A 23,564-nucleotide genomic window follows, 5' to 3' on the forward strand; every position below is an offset into this window, starting at 1 on the left:
TCACTTCAAGCAGAGGGAGGCATGGCGGGCCCCCATCCTAGAGGAAGCGGCGGGGGACACACAGACACCTATGAAGGGAAGCCACACGCACCAGCGGGACGGCACAAGGCTCCTGGGCAGCAGCAGGTGGGAGCACTGGAGAGGAGGAGAGGTCGGCCCCTCTGCAGACCGCCCCTCCCCAGGCAGCCGCTCTACACCGAGGCCAAGCGCAGCTCCCGCGCGGCCTGGGCTGGATGGGGGCTTGGGCTCTGCAGCTGTGAGTGGAGCCGAGAGCCCCAAAGCATCAAGAAGCTCCCCAGGGCCACGCAAGGGAGGCCAGCAATGAAAACTGCCCCATCCCCCTAGAACCACTTAAAACAGAGTCTCTAATTCTTAATTTTATGGAGAAGCTCTTGGAAAACAACTTCCCTTCCCCTCCCCCTCCCCCATTTCCACTATACCTTAAACTATTCCCTCGGGGACTCCCGGTCTCCACCAGGCATTTTTAAAACCCAAACACCCCAATTTGGCAGCTTTTTCCCTGGAGGACAGACGGACCTGCCCACCCCAGCAGCTCTCAGCCTGGTGGGCCACATGCCTGGAGGACGCCTGCCTCGTCCAGCCTCTCTGTCCCCCGCCTCTGCTGGACCGACTTTGAGAATCTGAACTGCTCCGCTTTGAGGAGTACTCAAAATTGCCCCTTCGCTTTTCTTTTTAAATTATTATTTTTTTAGTTTTATTTTTTTAATTATTTAAAAAAAAATTTAGTTGAGGTTGGACACAATACCTTTTTTTTTTATTTTTATGTGGTGCTGAGGCTCCAATCTAGCATCTTGCACGTGCTAGGCCAGTGCTCTACGGCTGAGCCACAACCCCAGCCCCAGCCCCTTCTCTTTTCTAAGTTTTTTTTTTTCTTCCTAAAAAGCTATTTATTATACTTTAGGAAAGACCAGACCCTTGAAGAAGCTTGTGATACAAAAGCAAAATGGGGACAGACTTACAAGTCCTTGGCCTGGTCCCACTCCTCCTCCTCTCAGCCAGCTGTGGAAGCCTGCAGTGCCAGCTTTTTGGAGGGCCACATGACACTTGTGGTATATATGGGAGATGGCAGCAGTGAAGTGGCAGCCACCAGGGAGTGGTAGGGGATACTTACTTGGGGTGGGGCATGAAGGGTGTATACTCTGAAGTCTTAGTCTGTGTTTGATTCCATACTGGAGCTGGGGGTTGTGGCTCAGTGGTAGAGCGCTTGCCTCACATATGTGGAATACTGGGTTAGATCCTCAGAACCCCTAAATAAATAAAATAAAGGTATTGTGTCCTTCTACAACTAAAAAGTTTTTTAAAAACAGCATATTGTAGGAACTGGGGTTGTGGCTTAGTGGTACAGCGCTCACCTAGGGTGGGTGAGGCCCTGGGTTTGATCCTCAGTACCTCATAAAAATAAATAAAAATAAAAATAAAGGCATTGTGTCCACTTAAAAAAAACAAAACATATTGTCCATAATGCCAAAGAATTGTCTTGCAAGTTAAAGCTTCCCCCTTTACTATAGTACTATAAATTAAAACTTTATTGTATGCCTGTAATCCTGGCTATCTGGGAGGCTAAGGCACGAGAATTGTAAATTCAAGCCCAGTCTAGACATCTTAGTGCAACCCTGTTGCAAGATAGAAAATAAGGACTGGGGATATAGTTCTATAGTACAGTACCCCTGGGTTCAATTGCTAGTACCACACACACACACACACACACACACACACAAAAAAAAAAAAAAAAAAATTAATGCACAGACTAAACATGATTGAATACATGGTTTTTAAAAAAATGACCCAAATGTACAGATCTCAAGGTAAAATACTATAAAAATCCACAGGCATATAGAGGAAATTGCCAAAAAAAAAAAAAATGTAAGAGTTGAAGAAGCGTAACAAGCAAAGAGTTACACATGAAGAAGCTTAATGGGTACATTCCACTGTCACTTCCTGTAATTTGAACTTCACCTTAATGTACAGAGCCCCTGATTTTTCCCTAATGTCTAGAGGATGTATTGTGCATTTCCATCTCAACAAGATTGTTCTTATTTTTTGAGCCCTCCTGGTTTCCAATGTAAAATTCATCCCAAATCCACTAGTACCTCTTATCTAACACTGAAAAAAGTAATTACTTTAAAACTGATCACACCCTGATGTTGAGCTTAAATGTGAACCACAGTGCTCACTTTGGCAGCACACATACTAAAATTGGAAAGATACAGAGAAGAAAGATACATCCTTGGCCCCTGCACAAGAATGACATGCAAATTCGTGAAGTGTTCCATATTAAAAAAAAAAAAAAAAAGAATGTGAACCACAGCTCTTTCCCATGGGAAAATGCCTTCATTTTTTCATAGCACCACCTCCTCTACATTCTCAAAGAATATTACATGTCTCCACGACTTTCTACCCAAACGCTGATTACACTTCATCTTCTCCACTGAAGTAGAAGACAAGTTTGGCATGAGCCCTGGAGCCAGGAACCTGGGGGTCTGAGGCCCTGTTCCACTATTCAGGCAAATTACTTTTCTGTGCTCCACTTTTTCAACTGTTAAGTGGAGAGGAGGATAACAATAACTAGTCCATCAGATTCTGGTGACAAATAAATGAGTTAATATACAGGAAGTATTTAGAAAAATGCTGGCTAGGGATCATTCGGTAAGCAGCATCTGCTGTTAAATAATTATTGGATCTATGTCTTCATGGATACCTCTTCTGTGGCTGATAAAGAAGAAATACTTAACGAAAGGAGGTAACTCTCAGATATTTGACCTGCACAACCCCGGGAACTGGCAGAGCGAGGCATCTTACTCATGTTCAGAAATAAAAAAAGAGCTCAGAAGTCGGCTCTATTATGCACACTCAGGTGGAAGCCGGGGGTCCAGGCCTTGTCCTGCCCTGCTCAATGGAGTTTGCCTGAGCCATGGCCAGTGGAGAGGCCCAGGTCGGCCACCACAGCCCAAACCACTCACCAAACCACTTACCAAGCGCCACCAGCGGCCCTGCCTGGCCATGCTTGAGTTCCTTTGTGCTATTTATGACAACCCTGAAGAGGAACCTGGAAACAGCCTGACACAGTGACCACGGGACCTGAGGAGGCAACGGTCTGCCCCCACCTCAGGAATGAGGGTGTGCAGACAGGGGAGGGGGGGCAAGGAGAGCACCCCAAATGCTTCCGTTTGGAATTCCTTTAATACTCCCTGAAGGTTCCAAGGGAGAGAAACTAAAGGGAAACTGCTTAGTGAAAAAATCACAGAGTAAAGATAGGAAAAGTAGCCAAAGGTTCATGGACAGTGATCACCTGTGGGACAAGACAGGGACGACTACCTGAGATTCTAATGACCACCACAGTCATGAAACTCTTCCACTGAGCAACATCCCTGGTCACCCTCCTCCTTTTTTTGAGACCAGGTCTTGCTAAATTGCTGTGACTGGTGTCAAACTTGAGACCCTCCTGTCTAGCCACCGGAGTCACTGGGATTACAGGCATGTACCATCATACCCAGTTCCCGAGATACTTAAATTGTCATTATTATTCTTACCAAACTTTCAATTCTTTTGAGAATATACTTCATGATGAAAAACTTTAAAGAAATTTTGTAGCTTTTTTTTTAAAGAGAGAGAGAATTTTTTAATATTTATTTTTTAGTTATCGGCGGACACAACATCTTTTTTGTATGTGGTGCTGAGGATCGAACCCGGGCCGCACGCATGCCAGGTGAGTGCGCTACCGCTTGAGCCACATCCCCAGTCCAGAAAAGAAATTTTGGAAAGAACATACTAATATTTGTTTTGTTTTTCTTCCTTGTGACATAGCAATTTGAGTCACAATTCACTGGTTGGGTGACAATAAACAGATTCCTATAGATTACAAAAAGAGATCCCCTTACATCCAGTAAGCAGAGGTCTCCATGCATGCTGGTCATCAGCAGGAGAACAGGTTAGCAAGTCAAGGCAAATAAAAACAGACCCAGAAAATGGTCAACATGTAAAATCCTGCATATAGTGCAAACTGCTTTAGTCACCTTCAAAGGATTGTTTCTGATGTTGAAATCTGGTAAGTGTACAGCATACAAAAAACTCAGAAGACATGCAAAAATCATCACTCACATAATCATAACTCACATAAAGAATCATAACTCACATGAAGATCAGGGAGGGAAGAGCAGGTCTCTCAAGCTGTGATCAGGGATCTTGAGAAAGCAAAGGACCCAAGCCCCAGGGTTTACAAAGGTTAACAGGCAATCTATGGTGAAAATTCACTCCCACTTCCTTAGGCAGAGGATTGGGTGGTTTCAGTCTCTGGCTAGCTCCAAAGGAGGGAGCCTCAGGTTTTTGGTCACATTACCCTGATGTGTGGCACAAAAGGAAGGAGCATTGAGGGTTAAAGAGTGTCAATGAATATCAAGAATGGGAAGCGGGATAGGGCTGTGGGGCTGTGGGGATGGGAAGGATGGTAGAATGAGACAGACATTATTACCCGATATACATGTATGATTACACTACTGATGTGACTATATAGCCAGAGGAATGAGAAGTTGTGCTCCATTTGTGCACATTGTGTCAAAATGCATTCTACTGTCATGCATAACTAATTAGAATAAATTTTTTAAAATCATATTTAAAAAGTCAAGCTATGACCCACATATTCCACAACACAAAAATTAGACATTATGAGTAGCAAAAATAACACAAACATTGCTTATGAATGAAGATGAATAAACATTCAACAATAGTAATTTCAATGAATAAACAGAATAATCCATCAAAACCAAGCGCTAATTACCCTAAGTATGAAACAATGATAAAATATTTAAAAGTGCTAAGCAACAATCTCAAGATCAAAACAAGAGATGCAGAGATGCAAGACAAGAAAGAATAAGAACAAGAAAGAATAAGATACTGAGCCAGACATGGTATCACAGAACTGTAATATCAGTTACTGAGGAGGCTGAGGCAGAGGATAACAAATTGAAGGCCAGCCTGGGTAACTTAGACTCTATCTCAGCATACAAATTTTAAAAATGACTGGGTTGTACATACACAAGGGCCATGGTTCAATTCCCAATATTGCAAACAAGACATTGAAATTAAAAAGAAACAAAAAAGGTCTTTGTTCACAAACCAGATTACTGGTTTCTTAAAAAAAAAAAAAAAAAAAAAAATTCCAAAGACCCCTGTGTGGTGACCCACATCTGTAAACCTTGGCAGGGTGAGGCAGGAGGATGATAAATCCAAGGACAGTCTTGGCAGCTTAGCAAGACCCTATCTCAAAAACGGCTCAGGGTGTAGCGGTTCAGGGTATAGCTCCGTGGTAAAGCACATCTGGGTTCAATCCCTGTCCCTCAAAAAAACAAATAAAAACAAAAAACAAAGAACCAAAGAAAAACTTCATGGATTTAATAGGGGATCATAGCAAGGTAGTACAATAGGTAAATATGTAAAAAAAATCCATCATTTTTCTATATAGCAACTATAAAAAATTCAATTTCAATTTTTTTTTAAAGAAAGAGTGAGAGAGAGTGAGAAAGAGGGAGAGAGAGAGAATTTTAATATTTATTTTTTTTAATATTTGGCGGACACAACATCTTTTGTCTGTATGTGGTGCTGAGGATCGAACCCTGGCCGCACGCATGCCAGGCAAGCGCGCTACCGCTTGAGCCACATCCCCAGCCCCTCAATTTCAATTTTAAAAATACACTTATACAGCACAAGGAGAAAGATAGACTATTTCACATACATGAAAAGCTGCATAAGAAAAATGCTCCCTGCCAGAGGCGATCAATACAGAACCATACAGAGTAGATATTCATTGCTAGATGGGCAAGAAGAATAAATAAGTTAGATCCTTCTAAGTGTTGGCAAGTCACACAATAAAATACGCATCCAAGAAGTCACAAGATAAATTCATAAACCTATTAAGATTTCCGACCATATTTGAATTAGTCCACCGTCTACACACTAGTAAAATTTTCCCATTCTGTTGGAAAATTTATCATGTATTAGCCCTTGGAGGTAAAACCAGGCACACGGTCGGCACCCCCATTCCCAAACATTTAGAAAATTCAGGGTAAGCAGGACCACCCCAGGGGAAGGGAAGGACTGGGGACCCCGCGCTCCCAGCTCTTCCAAGCTCGAACCAAGACGCACACAGTCACCCCACAGTCACCCCCCAGCTCGGGGAGGAGCCGGGCTGCGGGCTGAGTTGCCCGGAGAAGCTGGCCTTGCAGGACAGAACAGGACGCCTCGGTCCCCGTTGCAGGCCCAGCACCACCCTGCGGACCCAAGGGCCTTCAGACTGGCCCCCGACCCTGCAGAGCCAAGGCTCCGCCCACAGCCGCTCCCCGCGGGCTCCCAGCAGACCCTCTCCCAGTCGGGGGTGCCCCAATTCCAACCCTCACCACGTCACGGCTCCCGGGGTCTCCCATTGTCCCCGCAGTTAGTGGACGTCGCAGAGCAGCCGAGACTCGCAAGGCAGCACCACAGGGACCTAGTCCCGAGGCTACAGAAAACAGGATCGCGAAAGGGTCAGGCGAGCAGCCGCATCCCCGCCCAGCTGCGCTCCTGATTGGACAGTGCATACATCACCCCTATGCCTCTGATTGGCTAGTGATCCAGGACCCGCCCCCTGAGTCCTGAGCGACAGCAAAAAAAAAAAAAAAAAAAAAATCCAGGCCTGGACCTGACCTGTCCTTAGGGGAAACTGCATTTCAGCAGAATCTGATACTATTTTTTCAAAACTGACACTTTCTTCTCACTGTACCCAGTGGGCTCTTCCTGTTCCTTCCCCCTGAAAATGGCAAATTGAAGGGTGACAAGTGTGACGTTTCAGAGCATAGCCCCATGAAGACAACCCCCACGTGAGAGAAGGCTATCTGCCCACACCTGGGCACATGGAATAGAAGGAGGGCCTTGTGTTACCAGAAGCCAGAAGTTTGTGATTATGAAGTTGGCTGAATTGTCAGGCTTTTCTTGCACCTTTTTTTTTTTTCTCAATCTATTAATTTTCACCCAAGAAAAGAATAACATACCAACAAGGAAATATAATTCTTTACTCATGGAGAGACTGGAGTTATATGGCAGCAATACTCTACAAAGAAATCAAGTTGGAAGAAAGCAAACGTTTGAACTCCTTCAGACAGGCTGCCCGCCTCAACCAAGCTCACATGGAAAAACACACGTTCAGAAGGTTAAACATATTCCCAAGGTGGAGGCCCAAAGTGACTGCGGAAATAGAGCCCCAGAGCGGATCACTCCCTGGCACTGAGGAAGGGAAACCCACAGATTTAAATCTGAGAACTCACCATGTCCTGCTGTCCTCTCCTCACAGTGTGAAAACTCTCCCACCTTCAGACAGACACGCTCACCTGGAGTCAGGTTAACATTCTGAACTACAGAAACTGTCAACTTCACACACCCTTTCTCTAAGCCCGATACTCACACATTTCTTTCATGTATGTGTTACTGGTTGAATCCAGCAAATTTATGGAGGCCATAAGGAAAACCTATCTAGGGGTTGGGGATATAGCTCAGTTGGTAGAGTGCTTGCCTCACATGCACAAGGCCCTGGGTTCAAGCCCCAGCACCCCCAAAAAGAAAAAAAAGAAACCCTGTCTAGAAAACAGCTCCAAGAAAACCAGAGTGACAACCCCAGAAGGGACAAAATCCCTGAAGACCATCTGCATGCGGATGTACTTTCCAGCTTCCATCATCTCCCCCCTCCTCAAGTTGTTCTCACCAGCTGGAGGAAGTGCCCAGGAAGTCCCAGGGGCTCTTCAGGACCCTTCCTTTGCAGGCCAAGACTGTCCTCAGCTTGGACTCAGGGGTCTCACGCCTGTTTCCCACTGCAGATTATCACCTGCTTCAAACCAAGCTTCCCCCAGCCCCTGACTATGCATAGCTCCTGTAGACACCTGTACCTTCCTCTTCACACCTCTGACCACTCTGTCATCCCTGGATACAGGAGAGCTTCCCTGAGGGCAGCTAATACCTTACTTAGTCACTGCTGATTCTCAGCACATGGAATATTTCTGTATCAAATAACCATGAAACACCGTTTGTTCACCCCATGAGGACGTAAAAGAGGACAAGACGCTGTGAGAACTTAGAGTAAGGGAGGGTGAAACTGACAAGGTTCATGGAAGAGGAGGCATTCAAGCTTTGGGATTTTGAAGGACAAAGAAGAATGTCCCAGGCGCACCTGTCATCACGGGCCGTGTGTCAGGGGATTGACGTGTTCTGTCTCATGACTTGAAACTGTCTCTCAAATGCAACCCAACCACCATGAACCTGTCCAGTCATTTTTAGGACAATGCCTGCGCATCCCACACAAGAGGACAGACCAATCCTACTGAGTCTCCCTGAGGTTCTGGCTCACCAATGTAACAATCCGTCTGAAATGCTCTTATAGGATGCGTGGTGATATCTTGGGCCATTTGCTTTGCTGCTCTTCTCCACAACTTGACACACCACCTGCTCACTGATAGTGTACATCAAACATCGCACTACTGGGTCTTAGTCTAGGGATTCCGATCCAAGGGATTCTGATCTAAAACCCTTTGAATCTTTGGGGTGAGAAGGCTTGTGTCTTCTATGCTAATGCGATGACTGTTGGCTGGGGACTCCTCTGTGGCCTCAGGATTGGGAATGGTCTGGTAGCAGAAAGAATAAGGCAGGTTTAAAGGGTTGAGATTTTAAACAACTCTTTTCATTTGTAATTGACAACAGGGTTGGAATGCCGAGCTCCATCATCCAGGGAGCAGGGTTGGAAGCCAGTTAACTACGAAGCCCAGTAAGCTAATCAATCCTGAGAACATACGGGAACCTTCATGAAAACCCCTCGGCGATGGGTTATGTAGAGCATCTGGGCTGTGGACGCTGACCACACAGAGGGTGGGATATCAGAAGGCAGGACCACCAGATGGAAATGAAACGAAAGCTCCACAAAAGTCCCCTTCCCCCAAACCTTGCCCTACACACTTTTTGCATTTGGCTGTTCCTGAGTTGTATTTTTGTCATAAACAAGTAGTAGTAAGTAAAGTGTTCCCCTGAGTTCAGTGAGTCATTCTAGCAATTTCTCCAATATGTAGGGAGGGGGAGATTGTGGGAACTTGATATTTTAGTCCAGTTGGGTAGATATACGAGTACACCGCACACCCAACTGGTTGACTGGATGTGTATTAGAATTCCGTGGGAATTCCAAATGGGAGTCAACTCACTCAAATATCCACAAATATGTTTACACAACAGAATATCACACTGCTCCTCTCTGCAGGTATGAACACTACTTAGGATTTCCCCTGTTGTAGGAACAACTCGGAAGACACGTATTTCTCACCCTTCTGGAGCCTGAGAAGGCCAAGATCTAGGTGATGATGGCTACTCTAGTTTCTAGTGAAGGCCATTTTCATGGCTTGCACGTGTAAAACTTTGTGCCGTACACTCCCGTGGCAGAGAAATTCATCTCCCTCTATACATCTCAGGATGCTCACCATAATCTGAGGGCCCATCTTAGAACTTCATATAACCCTTATTATGTCTGAAAGCCCTCAACTCCACGTGACATTGCCACGTAGGACTTCAAAGAACAAACTAAAAAGGGAATAAATTTGAAACAGAGAATGCGTGAATAGAAGCAAGTTCATAGAGGCATTACATATGCTAGAAGTTTGGACTAATAATTAATTAGGAGATGGTGAGCAAAGTCCGACAAAGGAGAGAGGTGCCATTTTAGAATGTTCAGAGAGAAGAGGCACTGTGTTTGCATAAAGGAAAAAAAAAACCAAACCTATTGCTATGAACACTACATGGCAATCCATTCTAACTATGTAAATCCAAACCAGGAAGGTCGCAGCAACGGACAGGAAACAGGCCGACCTGGTTAACAATGCAGTCTTCTCACTGGATGGTACGAGGCATTCACTGTGTCACGACGGGAGGAACTCCCCTCCCGTTCCCATCCTTACAATCATGTTGACAAAAGGAGAAAAGTGCCCATCCTGGAACCGCGGAGACTACTGGTGCACCTTATGCATTGGGCATCTCTCCACAGTCGTGTGGACTCTGGTGATCACCTCAGACAGAACGGTGTTCCCCCTCAGCGCATCCCTCAGCGGGCAACGTCTGACTACACAATGCAAGCAGCACCCCCTCCAGGAACACCCAGTCCTGTTGGAAATTCTATGGAGAATGGTGATACCGATGAGCCACAGATCCAGTTATGGTGTAGGGACAGATTTATCATGTGACAAAAGCTATAGTCCTGGTGGTCTCTGGCAAAGAGCATCTCACATCAGCAGGATGAAGTTTTTGGAATGAGGAGTGAAGGACAAATATGATCAAAATAAGCCCTCTACCTGAGAAAAGCAAAGCTGACATGAAGATAAAAACACCTTCCGTTGTAAACATATTGCTATGGTTTGGACCTGCAACTTTCCCCACAGTCTCAGGTGCTGAGGGGACTTGGTTGGAAGAAGTGGGTCGGGGGGCAAGCCCTGGAAAATGTACCTTCTCTCAGTCCCCTTCCCTCACCCCTGCTCTGCATCCCAGCTGCCTGAGCTGAGCATCTTCCCTCTGCCGGCCCTTCCACCCTGTTCCTGCTGGGAGCCAGCCAGCCATGCAGACCGAGTCCTCTGGAATCATGAACCAAGAGCTTCCTTCTCTAAGTCGTTCCTGTCAGGTATTTTGGTCAACAGTCATGAAAAGCTGACTAATCTACACATGGATTCCATAATTATGATGGGCTGTTTGCTTGTATCTTCTCAGTAAATGCAAAAGACACTGCAGTGCCTTCTGAGTGCACTTCGCCCTGTTCTTTGGTTAGTTCCCGACCCCATCCTTAGGATCATGTTAAGTTGCTCTCATTTAAAAATTTATTGTTCAGTAATTTTACATGAGAATATAACTAATTGGAAGGAAACAATGCATGTTTAAAACATTGATTCTGTTCCAATTTTATATTTCTGTGAACCCATCTTAAGATGCTGTAGTATTTCCTTCACTTACTATTTTAATTTCAGCTTGCCATTGCATTTCTACCAATATTAAATGCATGATTCAGTTGAAAAAAATGATGTTTTCTGTAAGCTCTATGGTAACCAAGAAACAAAAATCTGGAAGAGACAAACCAAAAACAATAAGCACAAATGAAAACAGTAACCCAGGCACGGTAGCCCACATCTGTAATCCCAGCAGCTCGGGAGGCTGAGGCAGGAGGAGCTCGAGTTCAAAGCCAGCCTCAGCAAAAGCGAGGCATTAAGCAACTCAGTGGGACCCCGTCTCTCAATAAAATACAAACATAGGAAATAGGGCTGGGGGTGTGGCTCAGTGGTCGAGTGCCCCTCAGTTCAATGCCCAGTACCCTCCCCCACCACAGTACCATAGTACTATGCCAATTCATTTAGACATTAAGTAAGACCACAAGAGGGGGAAAGGAGCTACGGCAAAATTACAAAACAAGCTACATAATTACCTTAAATAAATGGATTAAATTCTACAATTTAGACGCAGAATGACTGAATAGATTAAAAAAAGGAGACCCAACAACTACACGTTACCTGCAAGAAACCTGCTTCACCGTCAGGACATACACAGACTGAATTGAAGTAAGGGGATGGAATATGACACCTAAGAAAGCAGAAGTGGCCATACTGATAAATAAAAAGAGACCAGGAAGGTCACTGCATGTCACAAAGGGGTCAATCCCCCAAGAAGAAACAGCAATTCTAAATACATATGCATCCAATATCAGAACATCCAACATATAAAACAAGCACTAGTAAGACAGAATTGCGTCCATCTCTAAAGGCAGAGAGAGACTCCCATACAGTAATAGCTACGGACGATCCCATCCCACTCTCAGCAGCAGACAGGAGGGTCCAGACAGAAAATGAACAAAGAAAAGCAGAGTCACCGGCTCCAGAGATCAACGGAACTAACGACAGCGGACCCTTCCTTCCAACGGCTCTGAGTAGCCATTTGTTTCATCACCACCTGGAACATTCTCCAGAAAGATGGTGACAGATGACAAAATAAGTCCCAATGGAATATCAAAAGCTGAAATTATACTGAGCATCTCTTCAGAGCACAATCATGCTAGAAATCAATAACAAGGAAAGCTTTGGACACTATACAAACACACGGAAAATAAGTCACTTTTGAATAACCAGTGGATCAAGAAAAAAAAATCAAGAAGGAATTTAAGTCAGATGTGGTGACATCTACCTGTGATCTCAGCAAGCAGGAGGCTAAGGCAGGAGGATAGCAAGTTTGAGGCTGGCACAGGCAATTTAACGGGACCCAGTCTCAAAATAAAAATTTAAAGACTGGGAGGCAGCTCAGCAGCAGTCATAAAGTCTGTCATGTGACGGCTGTGGGTTCCATACTCAGTACTGACCCAAAAATACACATGTAAATAAATAAACAGAATTAAAAGTTGTTTTGAGACAAGTGGAAATGGAGACATGACATAGCAATATCTACAGCAAAAGTGTAGAATTGTGACATGCCGATAGTGAATGGTCTGAAACCAAAGAAAGCAATCCCATATACAAGGAAAAAAATATGTAGGAATAAATTTAATAAAAAAATGAATGATCTCTAAGGTAAGAATCACAAAACATAGATGAAAGAAACTGAGGAAGACACAAAAAAGTGGGAAGACATCTTGTGTTCATAGATTGGAAGAATAAATATTGTTAACAATACCCATACCGCCCAAAGCAACTTACAAATTCAATGCAATCCCTAGCAAAATGACAACGGCGTGGCGTTCTTCACAGAGCTATAAAGCAATCTTAAAATGGACAGAGACCCCCCCACACACACACACACACAAAAAAAAAAAAAAAAAAAAAAACCCAGCCATGGCACTAGCACAAAAACAGACATAAATATCCATGGAAAAAACCAGAAAGCCAAGAAGTGAGCCCTCTTACCTACAGCCACCTGACTGTGACAAAGAGGCTAAGAACACAGAGTGAACAAAGGATACTCTTTTCAATAACTGGTCCTGGGCAAATTGGACAGCCAAATGCAGAAGAATGAAATCAGACCCCGAGTCTCACTCCCGTCACAAAGATCAATCCAAATTAGACTTAATAGTTAAAAAACAAATAACCCAATCCAAAAAATGGACAATAGATCTAAATACACTTTCTCAAAAGATGAGATACAATGGTCGACAGATACATTATTATTTACCAGGGAAATGCTAATCCAAACCACAGTGATATATCAGTAAGAATGACTGATATAAAAAAGAATAAAGATAACAATAGTGAGAATGGGGAGGAAAGGGTCACTTTTGGTGGAAAAGTTAATTAGTACAGCTATTATGGAAAACAATATGGAGATTAAACCTAAACTAAAATATATAATTTCCTAAACTAAAATATATAACTTCGATCCTCTGCACCACATGAACCAATAATTCCATTACTGGGTATATGTCCAAAGGAAATGAAATTAGAATATTGATGAAACATCTGTACCCCCAAGTTCATCAAAGCACCATTCACAATAACTGAGAAACAGAAACAATTTGTGTCTTTCAACTAATGAATGGATAAAGAAAACGTGGTAAATATATGGGGTAGAATACTATGCAACCATTAAAAAGAACGAAATCAGGGCTGAGAATGTAGCTCAGTGGTAGAGCATTTACCAAATCCTGAATTTGAATTCCAGTACCATAAAGAAGAGGAAGGGGAATACATATCCTGTCATTTTCAACAACATGGATGGAAATGGAGATTATGTTAAGTGAAAAAACTCAGGTGCAGATGGACAAATTGACTTGATCTCACTCTCACATGGAATCTAAACAAGTTCACCTAGCAGGGCTTGACACTAGAATGATGATTACCCAAGGGTGGAGAGTGGGGTGGGAGAAAGCTGTTCAAGATAGAACAAGAAGCGCTGAAGTACTTACTATTGCAGAGAAATAGATCACAATTACTCACTGCACCGTTCAAAGTTAGAAGGAAGGATTTTGAAAGGTTTCACCACAAAGAAAGGAAACAAACATGTTTAACCTCACTTGAGCATCACACAATCTATACATATAAGGAGTATTATATTTTCCTATTAATATGTACACTTGTGTTTCTGTGCATCCATTAAAAATAAAAGCAGAGGGGCTGGGGTTGGGGCTCAGTGGTAGAGTGCACGCCTTGCACGTATGAGGCACTGGGTTCGATCCTCAGCACCACATAAAAAAAATAAAGATATTGTGTCCATCTACAACTAAAAAAAAAAAAAAATTAAAAAAAGCAGAAAGCAAAACATAACTTTTGAAACCAAGGGAAAAAAAATATGCCAAACTCTTTAGTGTACCAATAGGTATCAGAATATCAGACAGTGAAACTTGGTTATTGTGTGTGTGTGTGTGTGTGTGTGTGCACACGCGTGCGCGCACAGGCGCGCGCTTGTGTGTGTGCATAGTTCTGGGGATTGAACCCAGGCCTTATGCATGCGAGGAAAGCACTCTACCAACTGAGCTATATCCCCAGTCCAAAAACTTGGTTCTTGATAGGAAATTAAGGAATTATAAAAAGGTTTGACTCTCTTACTTGTGATTGACATCAATATTCTGGTCTAACTAAAAATGAAAAAGTTTTATTTTGGAAGTCAAAGACTAAGCAGATTCTTTCTCTTCCTTTTCATTTTTGCTAAGTAATTCTACTCCATCTCCAAGAAAATGTATTTGGCAAAGTCAAATAAAATGAAATGTGAAATAAAGAAGCACATGCATGTATTTCAGAAAAAAAAATGTTAAGTTATAATATTTCTTGTTCTTGTTCTTTGCTTTCTTTTGATCTGTTACTCTCCATGGCTCCAGTGAAAAATTTCTTGATTATCAAACTAAGGTCTGAGGTCAGCTCTGACCATCTGATTTTGCATGACCCTTGAGCTAAGGATGATTTTATATAGATAATATTTGTAATTAATTAATTAGTTGGTGGGGAATGATAAGTTTGAGCTCACAGTTAAGCAAATTGTGATTCCTATGAAAAAGAATTACCTTTTTTTCTAATGAGTAAATATATTCCATAAATTAGCTCTCAATTATTATTATAATTGTATTTAAAACTTTTAGAGGGCTGGGGATGTGGCTCAAGTGGTAGTGTGCTCGCCTGGCATGCGTGCGGCCCGGGTTCGATCCTCAGCACCACATACAAACAAAGATGTTGTGTCCGCCAAATACTAAAAAAATAAATATTAAAATTCTCTCTCTCTCTTAAAAAAAAAAAAAAAAAAAAACTTTTAGACTTTGTGAAAATAGAAAAAAAAAAAAAAAACTTAGCAAACTCTTTCAAAAAACACATATAGAATGTTGTTGGAACATGGGGACTGGGGCTGTGGCTCAGTGGCAGAGTGCCCGCCTCTGTGAGGCACTGGGTTCAATCCTTAGCACCACATAGTAATAAATAAACAAAACAGATATATTTTTAAAAAAGGACCTACTGAGGTTATTTTTTTAAAAAAAAGAATATTGTTTGAATAAACTATACATCAAAGTGAAAAATATAAAATCCATGTAAAAACTGTAAATTGTCCCCAAGAATGATGTGTGTGTGTGTGTGTGTGTGTGTGTGTGAGAGAGAGAGAGAGAGAGAGAGAACAAACATGAGTAAAAGGGTAAACCTGTCAAAAGAAGCCAGTAGGAAAATGCCGACTCACAAAAACACATTTTTTAGTGTACCATATAAGTATTTTGAAAACTACATAGAAATCAAGCTTCCTGGCATATCCGAACTGTGCTTCAATTTGCCTGTGGATCCAACATGGCCAAAATGAAAGGAAAAATACTCATCACTTGATTTAATTGAAAAGGGAAACTCAACGCCTGTTGCCTAGACAAAACCTGCAGAGGTATGTGCCCATGAGCTTTATTTTCAAGAGTAAAAACCAGAAATACATAGTGCGGAAGTGAGTCACTGATGAACCCGGTACATTTAGACTTTTAGCACATTTCCTTCAGGTAGTATATTTGTCAGAGCATTTTAAACAATTTTAACTGCAGTTTTTCACATTAATGACATTTATAGGATCCCACTACATGAGGAAGATGTTCAAACTCTTTGTTACAACTGACAAATTCCTTCTATTTTTCCCATTCACAGGTTTCTGCACTCGTCTTCTATTCCAGGTTTCTCTCCGCGCTGTGTTCACTCCTAGGTGTACAATGAGCCAAGATGACCTCAGGCGTTCCCACAGGCTTTCCATCCACCCGTCAAGGTCTTGTCTCGGCATTCTCACATTTGCTAGAGTCTCCATGTGACGATGAAGTCTTCCCACATTCTTTATTCAGGGTCACTCTCCATTTGACTTCTTTCCTGTAGGAGGATGTGACTGCACCGAGGGAAGGTTTTCACACATCCGTTGCCTACAAGCCTGGGTTCTCTGATGTCTGAGAACATGACTGGATCGACTGAAGGCTTTTCCACAATCCGTACATACACAGGACTTCTTTCCACTGCGAGAGGGCTTCTCTCTACTGTGACTTCTTTCATGTATTTTACGGGAACTGGAAGAACTAAAGGCTTTCCCACACTGCTTACATACATAGGGCTTCTCTCCAGTGTGAGCTCTTTCGTGTACGACAACATAGCTGGATTGACTGAAGGCTTTCTCACGCTGCTTACATGCATAGGGTTTCTCCCGAGTGTGAGTTCTTTTATGTCTGTGAAAGGTACTGGATTCGCTGAAAGCTCTCCCACATTGCTCACATACATAAGGCTTCTCTCCGGTGTGAGCTCTTTCGTGTATTTGAAGGGAAATGGAATGACTAAAAGTTCTCCCACATTGCTTACATACATAGGGGTTCTCTCCAGTGTGCGTTTTTTCATGTTTATGAATGTAACTGGAAGAACTAAAGGCCTTTCCACACTGCTTACACACGTAAGCTTTCCTTTCAATGTGTTTTTTCATGTCTTCTGAAGGAGCAGGGATCATAAAAGACTTTCTCACATTGCTTGCATACATAGTGTTTGACCCTGCTGTGTGCTCTTTCATGGCTTTTAAAGTAATATGAAGAATGAAAGCCTTTCCCACACTGCTTACATGTACAGGGTTTGTCTGTGTTGCGTACTCTTTCACGCCTTTGGAGGGAACTGGGAAAAGTGAAGGCTCTCCCACAGTGCTTACAGACATAGGGTTTCTCTCCAGTGTGAGTTGTTTCATGTTTTCTGAAGGACCTGGATCACAGTAGGCTTTCCCACATGGTTTACATATATAAGGTTTCTCTCCACTGTGGGTTCTTTCGTGTATTTTGATGTAACAGGAAGAACTGAATCCCCTTCCACAACACTTACATATATAGGGTCTGTCCCTAGAGTGGGTTCTTTCATGTCTTTGAGGGGACTGAGAAACGTAAAGGCTCTCCCGCAGTGCTTACATGCATAGGGTTTCTCTCCACTGTGGGTTCTCTCGTGCATTTGAATGTAACCAGGACTACTGAAGGCCTTTCCACATTGCTTGCACACACAGGCTTTCCTTTCGGTGTGAGTTACTTCATGTTTTCTGAAGGCACTGGCATTATGGTAGGCTTGCCCACATTGCTCACATTCGAGGGTTTCTCTCCGGGGTGAGCTCTTTCACGTAGAGGAAGGGAACTGGGACGACTGAGGACTTGCCCAAGTTGCTTACATTCCTGGTGCTTCTCCCCAGTGTAAATCCTTTCCCTCTTCTGAAAGCACTGGGGATACCTGCAGGCTTCTGGGTATTCCTTATCTTTATATGAATTCTCTCTGTGTTCCTGACATGCATGTGCTTTGTATCCAGTGTGAGCTGGCAGGGGCGCATTTAGGGGGGAGTCACCCATGACCACTTCTCCACACACAGAGCTTTCACTTGGTCTGACTCTCGGAGGTGTTTACTTGTTCACAACAGAATGGAGAATCGGGCTGAAGTGGTCACCACACCAACTGTCATCTTTATAGAGTCTCTGTACTACTTGCCCATACAAAAAAATGAGAAGCACATCACTAAGAGTTTATTAATAATATCCCGGAAGTTTTATGTTCTGTAACATTTGTTGACTCTGAATGAACTGAATACACTAGAGGATGGCTTGAGTACAGCGGTTATCAAAACAGTGATATGGATATTTGGCTCCTTACTAATGCTTCAAAGTATTTTGCTAACACTGAATATCTATAGCACATTTAAATACAGTTGAGTATTCCTTATGCAAAACGCTTGGGACCGAATGTGTTTTGGATTTTGTAGTATTTGCATATGCATAATAAGATATCAAGATGGGTCCCAATCTAAATCTAATATTCATTTTTATTTCATCAACATTTTATACCCAAAACCTGAACGTAATTTCATAAAAACATTTTTAATAATTTGTGTATGGAATACAGTCCGTGTATTAAAAGCTGGGAGAGGACCACTGTGGTCTCATGTCAGTGATACAGATGTGGCCTCTATTGGGACATTTTGGATCTCAGAATTTCCAATAATGGATGCTCAATCTGTATGCATTTTTGGAGAAAAATGAGATTAAATCAATTTGAAGCTGAGCACATTTGTACCATCTGCTTGTTTTTAAAATTTTATGTTACTCTAAGATTCATGATGTACTTTGCTTTCTCTTGTGAGTGCAAATTACCTTATATTTTTCCTAAAATTTTTGTAGTAATCACCAGTGGCTTGAGTTTCCCATTGTTTTTCTAAAATGCAGACCAAAACAAGCCATTGTGACTAATTACAATATTGTAGAAAAAAAAAAAAAAGAATAGATTCTTGCTAGATTCATGGTATAATGTGACCGGGCTGGTATATTCACCAGAATGTTCCCTTTCCACACTCCCAAATCATGGAACAGTATTGACAAGCAAGTAACAATTGTTATCTGACTGGCTACGAGAGGGAATGTCACACTTACCTATCGAGGTCAGGTTCCTGTAGTTTTCCTGCATCACATCTCTGTAGAGTTTTTTCTGGGAGGGATCCAGTAAAGCCCATTTATCCAGGGTGAAAGTGACAGCCACATCCTCAAACGTCACTGACTCCTAAACATCCCACATATATTTCCAGGAGGAAGGGTAAGACTCATGGCACTAGAGATCTAGACTCATTTCTTAATAATTTCACGATGTTATGTTCTCTCAATATGCCACCACTCGATTGTCACACTCGGGTACTTCCATCACACCCAGATCCTCTCACACAGCAATTACAATGTCGCACCGGAACTAGCAGGTAAAGCAGCAGCAGAACAGAACACCTGTTGTGCTACTGGGTCACTCCAATTGCTCTTTGTAGAGGTCAGCCCCTCTCACAACAAAGTACTGCTATTTAGTGTGCATGAGACTTAACAGCAACGTCCTGAGACTGTCTATTCTTGGAGATACTTAAGAACAAACTTTGACCCTTGCTGGTATTTGGGAAATACTATTGGGATGGACCTCACCATCCTAATTGCAAAGAAGGTCTTGGTGTTCCAAACCAGTTGATGCCAAAAATATATAACCTGTTTAACTCCAGTTGTCCCTCTGAATGTTTGAAATGTAATAATATGTTCATCAAAAGCAGCCTACCTCATTTTCCCCCTAGTACAATGTGGATGTTCAATCTAGAGATGGTCTGTAGTTAATATTTATCGTCTGTTGTTACAAATTCAATGCATTTTTTTGTGACTGCACTAAAAGAACATTATATATGCTCTATGTATATATGGTTTATTATAGGACCAACTGGAATTAAATACTGAACAGGACTCACGAAGGACGATTCAGGATACTAATAGAAAAACATTATAGTTTTTATTGGAGAATATCAAAGGATAGTAAAACAAGTGAAAGGATGGTGTTTAGTCAACTTTTTCGCCTCCGCGACCAAAAGACCTGACAAAAATGATCTCAAGAGGAGGAAGTTTATTTGGGGTTCATGGTTTCCGAGGTCTGTCTGAGATGACCAGCTCCATTGCTCTGTGCCTGAGCGAGCAGACAACATGCTACAAGGTGTGGCAGAGGTAAGCAGCTCAGGACATGGCAGAAAGGAAGCAGAGCGGGCTCTGCTCGCCAGGGACACTGTGTGCACTAAAGGCATGCCCCCTTTGTGACCTCCCTCCCCCAGCACACCCTGTCTGCCTAGATCACCACCCAGCTCATCCATTCAGTGGATCAGCGCACTGATTAGGTTAAGGCTCTCATAAACCGATCATTTCACCTCTAAACTTTTTTGAATTGTCTCACATGTGAGGTTTTTTTTGGGGGACCCTTCATATCTAAACCATAACAGATGAGTTCAAAGTCTACCAGATATGGTGGTGGACGTCTGTGATTCCTGCTAACTTGGGCAGCTGAGGTAGGAAGATCCAAAATTCAAGGACAGCCTGATCAATTTAGAATGAATCTGTCCCAAAAGAAAAAGGGGTGGGAATGTGGGCTGGGGTTGTGGCTCAGTGGTAGAGCGCTTGCCAATACACGCGAGGCACTGGGTTTGATCCTCAGCACCACAACAATAAATAATAATAAATAATTAAATGTACTATGTCTATCCATGACAAAAAAAAAAAAAATTTTTTTTAAAAGGGGTGGGAGGGCTGAGGCTGTGGCTCAGCAGTAGAGTGCTCGCCTCGCACGGGCAAGACCCTGGGTTCGATTCTCAGCACCACATAAAAAATAAATAAGTGAAACAAAGGTACTGTGTCCAACTACAACTAAAAAAAATAGATATTAAAAAAAAAAGGGGGATGGGAATGTAGTTCAGTGGTAGAGCACTCCTGGGTTCAACCCCCTGTACTCTCCCCCACAAAAAATTCACTGTTATCAAGTTGGCACCTCCCACACATATATCTATAAAATTGTATAATGCCCCAAAATACACCTTTTCCTAGACAGTTAAAAACTGGTTTACCAAATCTGGTAGGCATGATTTTTTGAAAATCTCTGGAACAAAAAGTGGATGACTTGGGCTGGGGATGTGGCTCAAGAGGTAGCGCAGTCGCCTGGCATGCCCGGGGCGCTGGGTTCGATCCTCAGCACCACATACAAAGATGCTGTGTCTGCCCCAAACTAAAGAATAAATATGAAAATTCTAAAAAAAAAAAAAAAAAAAAGTGGATGACTTGACTACATACACAAAAGACCTTGAACCCACACTATTCACAACACTATGTTATTAACAGAAAAACTAACAAATAGATCATGGGAAAGGAAAACAGAACTGAAGAGGCCCACACATACACAGAAAATTGGTTAATGATAGAATGTATCTCAGTGGTGGAGTGCAAACCTAGCATGCACAGGCCCTGGGTTCAATCCCCAGCACCACAAAAACAAACAAAAAAAAGAGGTTAGTATACAGAGTAAAACTGAATGAATGCATGCATGAGAACAGCCCAAAGCATATTTAGGTTAAAATACCATATATGAAAAGATCCAGCTGGGCACAGTGGCCCACACCTGTAAATACCAAATGACCTCCCAGCAACTCAGGAGGCTGAGGCAGGAGGATCTCAAGTTCAAAGCCAGCCTCAGCAATGGCAAGGCACTCATCAACTCAGTGAGACCCTGTGTCTAAATAAAATACAAAAAGGGCTGGGGATGTGACTTAGTGGTTGAGTGCCTCGGGGTTCAATCCCTATATTACTAAAGGAAAAGAAAAAAGAAACCTTTGTTTTTGTTTGTATTTCATCACGGGTGAATGTTTACATACACATACATCAGCTTTTCTATAGTTCTTTTCCTATGAATTACCTATTAATATTCTTTGCTCATTTTTTCCACAGCACTGACATTTTAATACATTCACTTAGGTTTTATATTGATTAAAGCAAACTTTGTTTATATGTTGCAAATGAAAAAATAAAGTTGGCAGATACTGTATTGTTGCAAGTGAGTCTAAAAGGATCCAAGGAGTCCTTCATTAAATAACCCAATACAATGAAATTGGATATATTTAAAGTGTGCAACTGTGAAATAATCCCACATATGTACCACCTCAAATAGTTATCTTCTTGTTATGTGAGTAAAACACTAAAAACCACTGTCTTAGATCGTGTGAACCCAGTGATCCACTGGGGTAAACCTAAAAGAGAAATGCTCGCTGAAAATGCATGCAGTTAAGGAAAATTAGCCAATGGGTTAAGACAGTGTGGACATCTCCAGGGCAGGTCAGGGATGAGTCGGATGGGGGACACCTGGAGACTCAAGTAAGTGCCTAAGTTATAATCTTGATGAAGAGTCTCAGGATGTTTATGTTGCTGGGGATGTGACTCAAGAGGTAGCGCGCTCGCCTAGCATGCCCGGGGTGCTGGGTTCGATCCTCAGCACCACATAAAGATTAAAAAAATAAAGATGTTGTATCCACCAAAAACTAAAAAATAAATATTAAAAAATTCTCTCACTCTCTCTAAAAAAAAATTGTTCTAATTAGTTAGTTTATATTATTATTTTTTTAAGAATGGAGATGTTCTGCCCTTTTCTTTTTTTTTAAATTTTTAATTTATTTATTTTTTTTATTTATTTTTTTTTTTTTGCGGACACAACATCTTTGTTTGTATGTGGTGCTGAGGATCGAACTGGGGCTACACGCATGCCAGGCGAGCGCCGCTACTGCCTGAGCCACATCCCCAGCCCCATAGTTTATATTATTTTTATCACCAAATCTTACCACAGACTTTATGTTTCATTTGGGAACATACTTTGTGGTGGTGAAAATCTTAAATAAAGAATTAAATAAGGGACAGGACATGCTAATTTCTGTGGTTTCCTGGTGACACGTGGTGTGAGACCCCAATTCCCAGATGGGGCAGCAATGAACAGATCAGCACAGGTCACAACAGCAGAGGTACCAACCCAAGGTGGCATCTGGAGAGCAGGTTAGCAAGTCACAGCAAGAACTGGCTGAGTCACCTTCAGAGATGTGGCTCTGATGCTGACCCTGGAGGGCAGCCAGGCCTCTGGGACAGGAAGCAAGTATCTTGAGAGAGCAGGAAAATGAGCCGGCCTGGGGGCTCCTCCCTGGAGGTGGACAGGGAGCTGAGGTGAGAATTCACACCCACTCAACTGAGTTGAGAGTAGTTGTAAATGGATTTTGTTAACACTGAGAAAACACTGAACATTTCCAAAACAAGCATCCTTGGTATCCTTATAGAAGACAGAGGTAGAATTATATCAACCATGCAACTAAACGAAAGGCAGAAAAAGTTGCTTAAAAGAAAAACCCAATATCAACTAAAAAAGAAGTTGCGAATATGGTACTTATTAATCCAAGTGTATCAATGACAACTGGGAATCTGAGTTTTCCTGCGCCTGTCATTTAAAAGACAGACTAGCAGAACAGATTGGAAAACAAGACTAAATCTGTGCTCTTCTATCAGAAAACTTTTCCTATATAAAAACATGGTAATGAGGTGGCTTAAGGAGACATTGTTCAAAGGAGTTAAAATTCAGTTGGATAGGAAGAAATAAATTCAAGACACCTATTACACAAAATGGTGACTGCAGTTAATTGTTAGACCAGGATGCAAGAAAAGACCACTGACTCCAATCAAAATCAAATTAAAGCAAGCTTATTATTTCGACCGGCTGGGCTGC

The 23,564-nt window shown here is 42.3% G+C and overlaps 1 non-coding gene and 2 pseudogenes across 2 annotated transcripts in view; 2 read left to right on the forward strand and 1 right to left on the reverse strand.

Moving 5' to 3' along the window:
- The window catches only part of LOC143392808 (uncharacterized), a 44,048-nt pseudogene that overhangs the window by 15,385 nt on the left and 5,099 nt on the right, over positions 1–23,564 (reverse strand). The window lies entirely within an intron of this gene.
- Positions 2,188–2,300, forward strand: LOC143383926 (U6 spliceosomal RNA; annotated as a pseudogene).
- On the forward strand, positions 7,528–7,600 carry Trnav-cac (transfer RNA valine (anticodon CAC)). Its single transcript has one exon. It is a non-coding gene; the product is annotated as a tRNA-Val (tRNA).

This window comes from Callospermophilus lateralis, chromosome 1 (genome assembly GCF_048772815.1).
Source record: "Callospermophilus lateralis isolate mCalLat2 chromosome 1, mCalLat2.hap1, whole genome shotgun sequence".
NCBI lineage: Eukaryota > Metazoa > Chordata > Mammalia > Rodentia > Sciuridae > Callospermophilus > Callospermophilus lateralis.